Source organism: Coptis chinensis, chromosome 2, assembly GCF_015680905.1.
Source record: "Coptis chinensis isolate HL-2020 chromosome 2, ASM1568090v1, whole genome shotgun sequence".
NCBI lineage: Eukaryota > Viridiplantae > Streptophyta > Magnoliopsida > Ranunculales > Ranunculaceae > Coptis > Coptis chinensis.
This window is the reverse complement of record NC_141457.1, coordinates 109,282,500-109,298,792: the sequence shown is the minus strand read 5'-3', so window position 1 is coordinate 109,298,792 and position 16,293 is coordinate 109,282,500. Positions and strand designations below refer to the sequence as shown.

At 38.6% G+C, this 16,293-nt stretch overlaps 1 long non-coding RNA gene and 2 other non-coding genes across 6 annotated transcripts; all 3 read left to right on the top strand.

Annotated features, from left to right (window-relative positions):
- The first annotated feature begins 290 nt into the window (after positions 1-290).
- LOC147520420 (uncharacterized) lies at positions 291-14,199 on the top strand. Of its 4 annotated transcripts, none has more exons than XR_015212632.1 (7): positions 291-428; positions 511-2,244; positions 8,560-10,471; positions 10,591-10,710; positions 11,369-11,911; positions 12,572-12,680; positions 13,691-14,199. It is a non-coding gene; the product is annotated as an uncharacterized LOC147520420 (long non-coding RNA). The 4 variants fall into 4 exon arrangements; XR_015212631.1 differs by having other exon boundaries at positions 294-430; positions 469-2,244; XR_015212633.1 differs by lacking the exons at positions 291-428; positions 511-2,244 and adding an exon at positions 7,361-8,219 and having other exon boundaries at positions 12,512-12,680.
- LOC147520422 (U2 spliceosomal RNA) lies at positions 1,327-1,521 on the top strand. The gene has a single exon (XR_015214495.1). It is a non-coding gene; the product is annotated as a U2 spliceosomal RNA (small nuclear RNA).
- Positions 7,374-7,568, top strand: LOC147520421 (U2 spliceosomal RNA). Its single transcript, XR_015214499.1, has one exon. It is a non-coding gene; the product is annotated as a U2 spliceosomal RNA (small nuclear RNA).
- Positions 14,200-16,293: the final 2,094 nt, after the last annotated feature.

Here is a 16,293-nt window from a genome sequence, read left to right as displayed (position 1 = left end):
TTTGAGACATTCACAGAATAAAGAGGACACTCTATTATCACCTATAAATATCATTATGTGGTCACCAATAATCTCCACATGAGCATGTGCCATCACGAAAATGATGAAACCAATTTGTATCCCGTACAATGATTTCGCGTTCTGTGATCTTAGAGATGTGCTTGGCAGCTACATGACAATCCCCACACACACGGAGGTTCTTGGTTATCCTGATAGGTGTCCCTGGCTCTGTATTTATTATGACAAAAACAATTGCAAGCTTCTCACTGTGGACTGCTAGATGGCATTCCTTGTCTTCCTCCTCCACATCATGGAGTGCAGAATTTGTCTCAGGGACATACCCTGCTTCCTTCATCTTACTAACTAACACATCTAACTCCTCATAGATTTCTTTGGTCTGCGGATGCGATTGATCACCAACAAGAAAGGTGTGCACTCTCTTACCCATTTCTACATTGCTACATCCAGGCATTTTACTAATTCCTCTGCTTTTCATGACGGATCGGACAGCCGTAACCTCGTTCCACCTACCTGCCTTTGCATAAATGTTGGACAACAGAACATAATATCCAGCCTGTACGGGAACAAGTTGAAAGAGATGATCAGCAGCAACAAGCCCCAGACTCATGTTAGAATAAACTTGGCAAGCACTTAACAATGCTCCCCACAGTTGCTCACTCGGCTTCATTGTCAATAGCAGCATGGATTTGCAACCCAACCTTTAAATTCTCTGACACCGAGCAAGCTTTGAGAACACAAGGGAAGGTATAGTTATCAGGGACGAGTCCATATCTCCACATGTTCATGTAAACAAGTAAAGCCTCTCCATACATACAATTATTAACATAGCTTCTAATCATTACATTGAAAAACACAATATTCTTGTCTGCAGCTGGAATCTCATCAAACACTTTCCAAGTAGTTTTCGGTTCCCCAAAACTTGAATAGGCCCTCATTAGCTTTATACCTATAGATGGGTTCGAATGCAGATGATCGATAACCAAAACTTGGGCGTGAAGTTTCTTTAATGTTAAAACATCTGGGCATCCATCCAATATCTTGTACACAAACATGTCTTTGCTTCAAACTCTCCCCAGATTCTAGTTGAGAAACTTGAACTAGTAGGTTTCATCACTAAACCAGCCACAGGTTCAAATCATTTTCATTTTAATATTAACAAGTCTAGCTGCTTATTCCTCGTAGAAAATGAGCACGGGCAGTTCTAACTATCAAACTTGAAATGCATTTTTAGTCCCACACTGCTGGAAGAACAGGATAAGAGGGACAAGTCTAGTATAAAAAAAAGTCTATGAAATGGGTTAAAGCATACCTTTCTCGGCCTTTTGGCTAAGATCAAGTGTAGTATCTGTTCTTATCAGTTTAATATCTGATATGTGAGCCATTGGCTCACACGATATTAAATTAATTTTTGTTGGGGGAGTTCCCATCACAACAGCTTGCTGTTGGGGTTCTCATGTGTCGCTCATGCGTTGCACTACTGCTTGGGCTGGCGCACCTCTATCAAATCAAAATCTAAAATTTATTCTTGCTCTATATAAGAGTTTTAATGTCAGCAGTTTGAAACTTTGAATTAGTGTTTCGCTAGTACAAATTTTGTGCTTACAGTGGTTTCTACTTAGATTGACAACGACATCTAGTGCATCTTCAAGCTTTCATCATCATTTACCGCATCTTCAAGCTTTCATCATCATTTACCGCAGAACGGATATGGGTTTCCTCTTCCTCCATCTGTGTTGATTTTTATGTAATTTGCAGCTGGTGGGGAACATACGGTATGTTTTGACCAAGGTTTAAAATATCGATATCGATGAATATATTGGTGTACTTAAAAACCGATATATATCGGATATATCCATCTTTTTTGCGATCAATCCAAACTATTTAAAATATTGGATATATCGGAAATATAATATCGGAAATATATTGGAAATATCGGATTTATATTAAAAAATGGTCAAAAAGTAAATGATATATATTGTAAATATCGAATATATCGGCGATATAAACTTTTATATCGGAAATTTCTGATATATATTGGAAAAAAAGGATACTATATTCGGTGGATATATATCGAAAATATAGATATCGGTGTACCAAAATACTAATATATATCGGCGATATATCGAATATATCGTCGATATTTTGGTCCATGGTTTTGACTAACTTTTGGTGCAAAAGGAAGTATATCCATTTCCTGAGAACATCAATGTCTTGTGTCGATCCGTAAGTGTTATCTTTGGCCACCAATTGTTGTTTCTTAATTATTTGATGATATGTATTGAAGTAATGAAATGACAATTGGTTAATTATTGTCATGACAATACCTTCCCCTTTAAACATTCTTGTCCTCAACGATTAAAATTTGGGAAGTTGGTTGCAATATGAGTCCAATCTTCCCAGGTGGCGCCCTCAAGAAATGTGTTATACCAATGGATAAGCACATGTGCAACTGCCTTATTGTGTCTCGGTATCATCCTCCTAGCCAATACGGGCGATCGGTTCCACTAGCATCCGTCGCCCGGAATCAACCATAGGTAAGTGAGGCATTGGCGTTACTACATTGCCCAATTTCTTTTTCAATTGTGACACATGAAAAATAGGATGAATTTTTTATCCATGTGGTAATCGCAATTTATATGCTACCTGTCCTACCTTGGCAATCACCTCAAAGGGTCCATAGAACTTAGCACCAAGCTTGAGGTTCTTTTGAGCAGCCACAGAAGTTTGCCTGTAAGGTTGTAATCTGAGATAAACCAAGTCTCCCACTTCAAAAGACCTCTCGGTTCTCATTTTGTCAGCATACCATTTCATCCTCTCCTGCGTCTTGTGCAAGCCTTCCTTAACTGCTTTAATCATGACTACCCTTTTCTGTAGGTATTCTTGAACTGTAGCCACTGATGTTGGTAGTGCGAGGTGAGGTGGTGTATACCCATAAAGAGCCTTAAAAGGCGACATCTTCAAGCTGGAGTGGTGGTTAGTGTTGAACCATCATTCAGCCAAAGGAAGCCATTTACACCAACTTTGCGGCTTATGTCCCACCATGCACCGATGGTAGTTTTATGGACAAGAGTTGGTTCTCTCTCGTCATCCATTGGTTTTGCGGATGGTAGGCGGTACTTAGATGAATCTCGCATCCATTTCCTTAAACGTATCCTTCCGAACGAGCTTATAAACACCCTATCTCATGCGAAGTGATCGAGGCCGGCAATCCATGCAACTTGTAAATGTGGTTCACTTAACTCCTTAGCTACTTTGCGGCGGTATATGGATGATGAGCCAATGCTATGAAATGGCTATACTTTGTAAGCCTATCGACAACCACCATTATTACTTCTTTTCCTTCCTCGACTTTGGCAAAACCTCGTAATGAAATCCATGGCGATGTCTTTGCCACGCATGCTCTAGGGCGTAAAGGTACGATAAACCCGGCCGGGGAACACATGTTCATTTTTGTTTCTTTGGCAGACATCACCAATGGCGGAGCCAGGAATGTAAGTGAGGGTGAGCCACTCATAAACCAAGCATAAAAAAAAAAACACACTAATTTTTTTTTAACTAAAAATTCAAACCCGATCACAAAACAAGTATATTTCGAACATAAAAAAATCATATAAAATAATTGCAATAAATGTAATATAAAAAAATAAGAAAAAAAAAATAATTCAATCAAAACAAATACTTATTCATAGTTGTCCTTGACGCCCTTTTTTTTTGTTACCCTTCTTCATCTTTTGGAAGCGTTGCAAGATCAACTCGGTATCAATGCTATCAAAAATTTCTTTTTCAATGTATGTTATTAAACAATCATTCAACCATTCATCCGCCATCCGATTAAGTGAGCGATTCTTTATGATATTCATAGCAGAAAATGCCCTCTCCACGATGGCGAGCAACGAGGTAAAATCGGCGCCAACTTAATCAACAAATACACAAGTGGGTACACAATGTCTTTCTTTGTCTCAACCATTATTTTGGCTAGGTCGCTAATTACGTTTACTTTACCAAACTTAGTATCGGGCACATCAATGATATAATTCTCAAGCTGATCCGCTAATTCCATCCGATCTATCTCAAAAAATTATCGGGATAAAGTCAAGCAAAATGGATCAATTTTTGCTTATCGAAAAGCAAAGAAATGACTCCACAAGGATCAAGACATGCCATGCAAAGAAGTAATTTCGTGTTTGCTTCATTAAACCGGGTCGCTTAACTCTTGAAGTTGCAAATCAATACAGTTGATAGAATAATCCAACACGATAGTAATGTAAATTGGTGCTTCCTTCCGCACTTCGTCGAGACCTCCCTCGAGCCACATACCTCTCTTCCATATTTGGAACAACCACATCATGTTTGGCACATAGTGAAGAAACTTCAATCGAGAGACTATCCCACCCATCATCTCTCATCGCCTGTAAAGCGTTACCTTTGTTATTTTAACAAGAGTCATAGCATTGACAATGTCTTGGTCTTTACGCTGCAAAGCCTTTGACAAATCATTGCTAATTCCTAGTATCGCTTTCATCAAATGCAAATTTAAGATAAATTCAAAAGATCGCGACCGAACTCAAGAATCCGTAAAGCCTCACCTCTTTGTTCCGAGCTTGAACCATCTTCCGCTATATTATCAAGCACATCAAGTAATCTTGAACCATAACCGCTTATCATGCCAAGAAGTGTACAATAGTGTGAGCCCCATCGAGTGTCACCAGATCGTTTAAGACTAGTCTCTTGATTCAACCCTTTACCACTTGAAATTTCTCCGCTTTGTAAGGCTGCAACAACTCTAGTCTTCATTGCTTCACGTAACATATCTCGTCGCTTATATGATGCTCCAACAGTATTTACCACATTAGAGAGAACACTAAAAAGGTTAGTAATTGACTCATGGTTCTTTGCAACTGATACAAGGGCTAATCGAAGGCGATGAGCTAAACAATGAACATAAAATCTGAGGACTCATTCTCTTTCATTATAAGTGTTTTTAGGCCATTCAAATCACCTTGCATATTGCTGGCCCCATCATACCTTTGTCCACGCAGTCTAGATATGCTTAACCCATACTTAGAGAACAACTCATCAATTGCCTTTTTAAGTGTTACTGCACTAGTTTCCTTAACATGCACAACTCCAAAAAATCTCTCAATCACGCAACCTTAAGCTTTCTTGTCGACATAACGCAAAACAATTGCCATTTGCTCTTTAATTGATATATCACGTGCTTCATCAACTAAAATAGCAAACAATGAATTTCCATAATCCTTTAAAATAGCATTTGTAGTTTCCACAGCAGCTGCATTCACAATCTTTTTTTGTATATCAGGCGAGGTCAATTTCCGATTTTTAGAAGCATTATCAAGAACGTTCTTAATGACTTCGTTATGATATTTCAAAAATCGTATAAGTTCAAGAAAATTGCCTTTACTAATCGACTCCTCTGATTCATCATGGCCACGGAAAGCTAAACCTTGTCTCAAAAGAAACCTAATACAATCGGTTATTGCGGTTAGATGTATTCGATAATCCCTTCAACTTAGTCGATTGTCTCTCAAGAAATGTTTCGATATCTTTGCTCTTGATTTAGCAATGCCTGTCTTTGCCTAAAGCAATATTATGAGCACTATTTGGTCCTCCAACATGCTATTTTAATTTGGTTTTCCTTTCCCAATTAGTAAACCCCTTGTAAGAGAAAACATCTCCGCCTCCTTGTGCCCCCGATAAGATTTAAAGAGATAACAATAGTGACAAAACGCAAAGATCTTTGTGAATACTATATTCCAACCAACTAAACTCTTCATACCACTCTTTTCCGGCGGCGGTTCCTCTTGCCTATTGTCCTTGGAGGAAAAGTATGATTAGGCTGGCAAGGACCCCTAAGCAAATATGTTCTTCTCACTGAGTCACGATCATTAGGATGATAATCTGAAATCTTGTTCCTCAATCCAGGGTCTCCTGGAAGACTAGACAAGTCAAGTTCTTCACGATTTCCATGTTGAACCCGCTTTGACGTAGGTTGTTCAACACCACCATCCTCAGTTTCTTGGTGACTTCGCTTTGAAGAGGATCCTACTTCAACACTAACAACATGATCTGTGTTACTACTTGGTTGAGTGGGCAACGACTTTTCTTTGATCAAATACTTTAGCATAGCTATTTAAACAATTAAAATAAACCACCAATCAATTTAATTGAAATTGCACGAATTAAAATAAACCACCAATAATGTTCACAAAATAAAATAATAATCACAAACATATAAAAATATAAATAATATGGTTTAGGAATCGAGACAAAAAAGGCGACAAAAATTAAATAATATAAGAGTTACCTAGTTACCTTCACAAAACCGGTAGGTGTAAAGTTGTTTGTTTGGGTAGAAAAGTAGAAGACTTAAATTTTAATATATGATAATAGAGAATGGAGGAGAAGAGAAGTAGAGTCGGTGAGGGGTTTTTTTTTCTTTCTATTTTTTTTTAATAGATACAAGATGGTTTCTGTTTGGGTTTATATATGGGTGGATAAATACGAGACAAAGAGAAACACAAGGAACACAAGTACTATTGGCTTTTCTATTTGCTTTTTTTGTAATATTTGCTTTAACCGAATCAAATTTGTACATCCTTTTGTACACATGACATCAGCACATCCTTTTAACCAAATTTAACCGAATCTATTTGTACACATGACATCAGCACATCATTTTGTTTCCTTTCTCGTGCATACTTTTCTTTATCTTTTTTGTCTTTTACCTATACCACTTAGCACTTGCGGGCAGTTGCCATAACTAATTTTTTTTTTTTTTGGTTTGGGTCAAAGTGAGGGTACGCCAGGGTGTATGCTGGCCCCCCCTGGCTCCGCCACTGGACATCACAAGCACTTACAAATTCCATCACATCTTTCTTTAGACCTGGCCAAAAGAAATAAGACTTCCCCCGCTGATAACTTCCCTGCATTCCAGAGTGACCACATACGGAAGAAGAGTGTATAGTGGCAATCAATTTCTGTCTCAAGTAACCATTATTCCCGATGTATATCTTGTCTTTGTATCTCACAATACCAGAGGCATAAGAATAATTATGCACTCCAGTGGAATTGAGTGTCAACTAAGATATAAGAGTTTGCATCAAGTCATCGCGCTCATAGTTTTGCATTACTTCTTTGAGCCACAGTGGGTGCACTGTCGACATTGCTTGACAACTAGCATGTTCTTCCACTACTCTAGACAGGGCATCAGCAACCCTATTTTCAGTTCTAACTATCAAACTTGAAATGCATTTTTAGTCCCACACTGCTGGAAGAACAGGATAAGAGGGACAAGACTAGTATAAAAAAAAGTCTATGAAATGGGATAAAGCATACCTTTCTCGGCCTTTTGGCTAAGATCAAGTGTAGTATCTGTTCTTATCAGTTTAATATCTGATATGTGAGCCATTGGCTCACACGATATTAAATTAATTTTTGTTGGGGGAGTTCCCATCACAACAGCAAGCTGTTGGGGTTCTCATGTGTCGCTCATGCGTTGCACTACTGCTTGGGCTGGCGCACCTTTATCAATTCAAATTCCAAAATTTATTCTTGTTCTATATAATCCGCAGTTCTATATAGAATTAAGGTTTCACTGGTACAAATTTTGTGCTTACAGTGGTTTCTACTTTAGAAATTGGTACCCCTTTCCTAAGATGCTTTGACAACGACATCTAGTGCATCTTCAAGCTCTGTTTATCATCATTTACAGCAGAACAGACCTGTGTTGATTTTTATGTAATTTGCAGCTGTAGGGGAACATATGGTATGTTTTGACTAACTTTTGGTGCTCTACTAAAAGGAAGTATATCCATTTCCTGCGAACATCAATGTCTTGTGTCGATCAGTGTTACCTTTGGCCAGTCTTGTTAGGGAATGACCGAATAACCAATTGTTGTTTCTTAATTATTTGATGATATGTATTGAAGTAATGAAATGACAATTGGTTAATTATTGTCATGACAATACCATCCCCTTTAAACATTTTTGTCCTCAACGATTAAAATTTGGGAAGTTGGTTGCAATATGAGTCCAATCTTTCCAGGTGGCGCCCCCAGGAAATGTGTTATACCAATGGATAAGCATTTGTGCAACTGCCTTATTGTGTCTCGGTATCATCCTCCTAGCCAATATGGCGATCGGTTCCACTAGCATCTGTCCTTCAGAATCAACCATAGGTAAGTGAGGCATTGGTGTTACTATATTGCCCAATTTCTTTTTCAATTGTGACACATGAAAAATAGGATGAATTTTTTATCCATGTGGTAATTGCAATTTATATGCTACCTATCCTACCTTGGCAATCACCTCAAAGGGTCCATAGAACTTAGCACCAAGCTTGAGGTTCTTTTGAACAGCCACAGAAGTTTGCCTGTAAGGTTGTAATCTGAGATAAACCAAGTCTCCCACTTCAAAAGACCTCTCGGTTCTCATTTTGTCAGCATACCATTTCATCCTCTCCTACGTCTTGTGCAAGCCTTCCTTAACTGCTTTAATCACGACTGCCCTTTTCTGTAGGTATTCTTGAACTGCAGCCACTGATGTTGTTGCTGATGTTGGTAGTGCGAGGTGAGGTGGTGTATACCCGTAAAGAGCCTTAAAAGGCGTCATCTTCAAGCTGGAGTGGTGGTTAGTGTTGAACCACCATTCAGCCAAAGGAAGCCATTTACACCAACTTTGCGGCTTATGTCCCACCATGCACTGACAGTAGTTTTATGGACAAGAGTTGGTTCTCTCTGTCTGTCCATCGGTTTGCGGATGGTAGGCGGTACTTAGATGAATCTCAGTACCCATTTCCTTAAACAAATCCTTCCAGAACGAGCTTATAAACACCCTATCTCTGTCTGAAGTGATCGAGGCTGGCAGTCCATGCAACTTGTAAATGTGGTTCATGAACTCCTTAGCTACTGTTGCAGCAGTATATGGATGAGCCAATGCTATGAAATGGCTATACTTTGTAAGCCTATCGACAACCACCATTATTACATCTTTTCCTTCTGACTTTGGCAAACCTGTAATGAAATCCATGGCGATGTGCTGCCACGCATGCTCTAGGACAGGTAAGGGCTGCATTAAACCAGCAGGGAACACATGTTCATTTTTGTTTCTTTGGCAGACATCACAAGCACTTACAAACTCCATCACATCTTTCTTTAGACCTGGCCAAAAGAAATAAGACTTCGCCCGCTGATAACTTCCCTGCATTCTAGAGTGACCACATACGGAAGAAGAGTGTATAGTGGCAATCAATTTCTGTCTCAAGTAACCATTATTCCCGATGTATATCTTGTCTTTGTATCTCACAATACCAGAGGCATAAGAATAAGTATGCACTCCAGTGGGATTGAGTGTCAACTAAGATATAAGAGTTTGCATCAAGTCATCGCGCTCATAGCTTTGCATTACTTCTTTGAGCCACAGTGAGTGCACTGTCGACATTGCTTGACAACTGGCATGTTCTTCCACTACTCTAGACAGGGCATCAACAGCCCTATTTTCAGTTCCTCTAACACGTCTCTCCTATTTAATTGATTGAGAGTTGAGATCATATTTAATATGGCTATACCATATTGTTTTCATAATCTGTGTGCAAGAGCATGTTGTGGGTATGATTTTAAGCCAGGGAAGCTACTATAAAGGAAAAATTCATGGACGGATTCCTTTCAGCTGGGGTATTGGCCGATTTCCTAAAGCTTGTGGACGTGGTTCTCTTTACCTGAAGTTTTTGTTGATTAGAAATTCGATGACGAAGTTTTTTTTGGTTGGGGAGAGTGATGTAGAACATTAGTCGAAGTCCGCTGTCATCATAGGTGTGTGTACTTCTATGTTCCTCTACATGTTATGGGCGTGAGCCCCTTAGTTGAGTCCAAGCCCATGGTTGAGTCCATTAGTTAGTTGGACACATGTCGTGTTCCTATTGGTTTATGCTTTCTAGGTTTACTTTAAATAACGGACTTGTAGTTAGGGTTTCGGTAGTTGTGTTTATGTGTGTGATTTGTGATTGAGAGATTCAATAAAAGAGTGATTTTTAGGCTGTCTTTTAATTGTGTTTCAATTAAAGTGTAGATTCAATTAAACTGAAGCTTCCGCCAGTAAGATCTACATTAGATACTCTTGTTAGCACATAATTGGTGCAGATGTATAAGCTCAAACTGGTTAGGGCACTCTTAATTTGGAGGTTGATGGTTCAAATCCATCTGGATCCAATTTTGAAATGAAATCTGATTAGCTACCCACAAAAGTAGTTTCGGTTGAATGCCATAGACTATAGCTGTTTGCGCTGTTAAATATAGATAGCGCTGTTAAAATATAGATAGCTTACAGCCTAGAACTAGTTATGATTGTGCTGCAAATCCTATGGAGCCAAAGCGTTAACAAGCACATGCTTCAGCATATCAGGAAAGAAACTATTCTACGGTTTGAGTTATAGGTACCCGTTATTCTACATTCTTTTTATGCATCATATCTATGGAAGTGCAAGATTTCCATTTGACTTTTACTGTTATCTTTGTTTCTGGTCACAATGACTTATCTGTTTGGTGATGCCAGGGAACTGTACAAATTCTGATGCACCAGAAGTACTGCCACGGCTTTGAGAACTTCTTGAATAAAGGCAAATATCCTGAAGGCACCCAAGCCTGCTTCAAATTGTGGGACAAGCCCTCAAATGTATGGATCTTTCTTCTTATATCTTGTGCTTTTAAGTTATTAAGGAACTCTACTTAAAGACCCGCTGTATTTATAATACACTTCACATTTTCAATCGACCGACTTGAAAAAAAACTCAATAGGTTGACCCACTGCATTACAAGTATTATCCGTTTAAGTTCTGTCGCTACTTTCATGTGTTTGCTTGATCATGAAGCTATGTCAATGTGTGTACATAGGGCATAAAAGTGTGTTCCACCATCTAGAAATGGAGCAAAGGTAAGCAAAGGAGACAGTGAATTATTAATTTCAAAACCAGTTGAGGACAAAATCCCCAATTAAGTAGTCAAAAGTTGTTTGGTAACATATATTCTCCTCAGTATGTATTCGGTGCAAATATATTTTTGTTAGTGTGTTCTCTAATGGATTTGTAAGCTCAAAACGGTTAGAGCACTCTTTGTTGAGAGGTTGATGGCTCAAATCCATCTGGTTCCAATTTTGAAAGGAAATCTGATGAACTATTCAAATATAATAAATTCTGTTGAACATCATAGACTATAGTGTTCTGCCGTTAAAATATGGTTATGTTTGTGCAGCAATATAGTCTCTGGCTTGAAAGTAAGCTTCTAGTAGTTTTGGTATATGTTTCTTATAAATTGTATCATGTCCATTTTTGAAGGTTAGCCAGCCTCTTGGTGATCACAGGCTAGACTTCGACGATTCCCATGTTGCACATGATGTAAAACCCTATAGAATAGAATTGGATTTGGATACCGCTACAGTTCAACTGATATATTCCGTGGAGGATGTAGTGTTTACAGGAGGCCGTTACCCCTCAAACCCTCATGAGGTGAGGTGATTGTGACAACGATTTCCTGAAGCAAACAGGGCCCTTCTGTCCTTCACAAGCATTTACAGAAAGTTGCAACATCAATCACGTGTAACTGCAGAGAATCAGATCATACTGGAACTTTGTCCCAATAAAAGGGTATCTCCAAAAGGGAATTTGAACGACAATCCAAAAGGAGTTCAGTTTACAGCAATTCTTAGTTTTGCATGATCCGTTTTGGCTACTTTTTCTCCAGTTTAGGAATGTTGTAGTCGCAGCGAGTTGAGTAATAACTCGATGGACAGTAGCAATAAAAGAGGCTACGCATGGGCGATATCAGCGGGTGCAAACGCTGCATTAGCTGCCATTGCTGCAAAGTTCTTCTCTTCTCATGTACACACTCATTCTTTCATTTGCACTTCTTGATTGCTGGAGGTTCAGTTTCTTCCTTCCAAAATAACAAGTATAATTCGTGTTTTAATTGCATCATGAACAGTATAATGTTTTAGAATATTAATATTCATCAATTATTAGACACGCCGTTAGTTCAGTTACTTTCGGACGATTTTCACAAAAGAAGTTTTGAATAAACGTGTTTTGATTTTCTAAGAAGCAAACCAAATTACATATGCTAGGCGAACGACCTGATCTAAACTATGCCATTTTGGATAAAGTTAAGAGTAGAATTTGTGTCACAAACTTGGTGTACAGGATCAAGCCTACAAATGACAATGTTTTGTATCATGAAACTTATCTCCACATTATATACACTTGTCCTTCTTTCTACCTCTTAAGGACATCAAAATTTTCAAGCTATGTGATCTTTCAACAGGTTGTCCTTAGTTCTAGCATCATTGTTAAATCTCTGATATACCTTACGTCTTTAGAGTTATTGCTTGGGGTCTATTTGTTGAGCGTGTTATTTATATGATTAATTGTTGTATTGAGTTAATAACTGCAACTTAGTGCATTTGTTGGGTGAAAATTCCCCAGTTTGTGAAATATGGTTTCATTAGTCTTCAATGTAATGATGTAGGGTTGCTATGTTAACAGCCTGAAAGCACTGTCTTCCTTGCAAGCTACGGCGACAAATTTCGCTACAAACTTCCTTTCTTCAGGTTTAGCCGGATTCTTCTTGTTTGACGAAACCATATCCACTAAGGTAAGTGACGATGTGCGCCATAATCAGTTCATTTTGGTTTCAGTAGGCATTATTTTGTTTGACAAAAGCATAAATCCAATGATAATAATACTATGCTTATGATTTGTTACTGAAGAACAATTCAATTGTGAGGTATCAGTGGGTAGATGTGATTTTCTTGTTTGGAATTGCTTCTTGGTAGTTTGCGAAATCACCTCAGTTTTAGATACACTTGGCATGACTAACATAGTAGAAGAATGCATCAACTTAAAAGGTCTTCTCTTGAGCAGTATCAAATAGAACACCAGTGAGCCTATTTCCTAAAATGGAACAACAGACAGAAATGAGTGGCTAAATGTGCAAGATGTAATGTTCACTTTAATGATTTGGTACATTTTATTTTCCTTCAGCTTGTGTTGGGAGCTTAATGGTGAGTCTAACAAATACTCAAGTTGAGGCTGTGGAAAATTGTTATACTTGTCCAACTCAGGGTGATCACTACTTTGACGTCCTGGGCTTATTTCTCAATGTTATGCACATTAACAGGTGTATGCCTTAAAAGAGTCTAGTTTGAGGTTTTATCCCCTCTTGATGATCTAAACAGACGTTATAAGAGGGGAGGGGTTTGTGTTTTGCATCTGTTTGAATTTCATGATAAGCGCAATAGGCCTTTTACTTCCCAGATCAAATTATTACTTGATTGTATGATATTTTTTGTTAGGGCATTCAGACTTTGGAAGTACAATCTAGATGTTTCCTCCATGTGTTTACTTCTTCGTCTTATCTATGCTATAAAGTAAATACTTGCTCCTCTGATATGATTGCATCCCCAAGATATTGGAACAAATGGACCACCTAAAATTTGATTGTGAATTAGGTCTAACAATTGCCACTGTGACCTTATAACTTAAATATTCAGTTGTCTACTCCGTTAGTTCTCATTATTGCTACAGTGTGTACTTGTTTACTTGAATCTTAGTTCAGTCAGTTTTTACCTTTTGCATTTCTGATTCCAAATCGTTTCCTTGCAGTGGTTTGCGGGCGCTCTCCTAATTGTACTAGGGGTCTTCATACTAAGCAAGTCAAGTGTGGGGACGAAAACACACTCTGACTAAAGATATATGGTTCAGTCATCAATGAAATTTTTGTTACTTCTGGCTCTGCCGTTATGTCCAATGTATCTAACTGCCTCTTAGAGGAGAAGATGCCCTTCCAAGCTTGAAGAAGTGGAATCTTGTAGTTGTTGACTGTTTCATTGGCTTTTTTGTTATCTGTAATTTTTACTGAGTTGATTATTATCAACAGAGCAGCATTAAAAGTGTTGCGTTGCATTTGGATGTGGTGTACTTAGATTCGCTATGCATGAGCTCGGAGAATGCAATTTAATGATCATTGTAAAATTTATTGAGGTCATTGTTGGTATACGGTTACCCACAGTTACCAAATTCATATTGGTTTTGGTTTTGGTTTCCTATTCTAAATAGGATTCTAATTTGATACCCACCTCTATAAATACAAGACCAGTTGGTGGGATTTGTAAGGCTAAAATTTGTGAGAGAGAGTTTGTGAATTCTTCGGGATTCGTTTGTGAGTGATTGTACTCTATTTTGTTTATCTCTTGATTAGTAAAATTCTTCTCTTTTGCTTGGTGGATTAGGCTAACGCCAAACACACGAAATCTCGCCTCCACTTCTATTGGTTATTAAACTTTGCATTGGTAAGTGTTTTAATTGATTTGTTCTTTGTCGATTTCTATCACTACATTCAATCTTCTTTGTCCAATTGTCACGCTTCCGCATTCGTTTACGTAACAAATTGGTATCGGAGCCAAGGTTCTACCTAGGGCTTCTTTTGTTGGTTTATTGATTGTTTTGTGGTATATGAAAGTTTGAGAAAGTATGGCGATGGATCCTCCATCGGTACTATTTCTACTTACGTCCTAAGGAGAAATCACCTCCTACGACTTTGAATATTAACCATGCAAGGATTGATGTGGAGAAATTCGATGGATCTAACAATTTTAGTATGTGGCGTTGTGAAGTTATAGATGCACTATGCCAACAAGACTTGATGATGTGTTAGACGAAAAACCATCGTGATATAGAGGAGAGTGTTTGGGTTAAGAAAAATAGGCGAGCTTGTGGTATCATAAGATCGCGTTTTGGCTAGGGATGTGGAAGTACCTTGTTCTCAATGAGACTTCGCCAAGGAAATCTGGAGAATCCTTGAAGAGAAGTACTTAGATAAGACAATAGAAGGTCGTGTCTTTATGAAATCAAAGTTATATGATATGAGAAAGAAAGAAGGTATTTCATTGTCCCAAAGATATGAACGAAGTTTAACAAGTTACTTACCGACTTGTTGAACATTGAAGAAGAAACGAAGGATGAAGACAAAGCTTTCCATTTGTTGAGATCTCTTCCCAAGGAGGAGTATGGGCATATAAAACCACCATTATGTTCGAAGAAAGCTTTGAACTATTCCGAGGTGCGGTCTGCGTTGACAAGTTGGGATATGATGAACAACAATGAAAAGGAGTCAAGAGAGTCGACGAAAGCAATTTGCTTTTGTGGTAAGAGGGAGGTCTAATGACCGCCCAAACTCCTGGTGGTGGAAGAAGTAAATCTCGCTCCAAGTCGAGAAGGCTAAATCTAGCCCGTGATGAGTGTGCTTTTGTCATGAGGTTGGACATTGGAAGAAGGACCGCAAGAAGTTAAAACACAAGCGAAAGATACCGAAAGCGTAAAACATCTAATGTCAACATTGCTCAAGGAGGTAATGATTCGATAGTTCAAATTTCTCTTTTCCTGTTACATCGAGTATTTGTTTCATTGATTCCAATCATTGGATTTTGGATACGGGTGCTACCTATTATGTTTGTCCCATAAGGGAGTGGTTTACAAGTTTCAAGGAGCTTGAAAGTGGTGATGTGTTGATAGGGAATGATCAACCCTGTCGCATTATGGGGATGGGTAATATTCGTCTCAAGATGTATGATGAAACGGTGAAGGAAATCAAGGATGTTCGCTATGTTCCCGCTTTGAAGAAGAATCTTATCTCTGTTGGTACTTTAGAAGCTAAGGGCTACAAGGTAGTCATTGATGCTGGCGCTCTAAAGATAGTTTCGAGCAATGGTTATCATGAAAGGCATACGTCGTAATAACTTGTACTATTTGAAGGGTGGTACGCTTAGTGGAGAAGTAGCCGCATCGAAAGCATTCGAGAGACGCTTTGCTAAGGAGGCCACCAGATTATGGCATATGCATTTTGCACATGCGGTGAGAAGTCCATGCAAACGCTAATAAAGCAAGGATTGTTGAAAGGTGCTAAGACCTCGTAAGTTGGATTTTGTGAGCATTGTGTTCGGGCAAGCGCATAAGGGTAAAGTTTGGCACCGCTTATCCACGTCTGGCGTGGAACCCTTGATTATGTTCATTCGGATGTTTGGGGTCCTTCTAGGAATGCATCTCTTTGGAGGGAACAAACATTATTATGTGACCTTTGTTGATGATTACTCTAGGCGTTTGTGGGTATATACCATGAGAAATAAGGATGAAGTCCTAGATATCTTTGTGAAGTGGAAGAAGTTGATTGAAACTTCGACCGCGTAAAAGATCAAAAGACTCGAACCGAT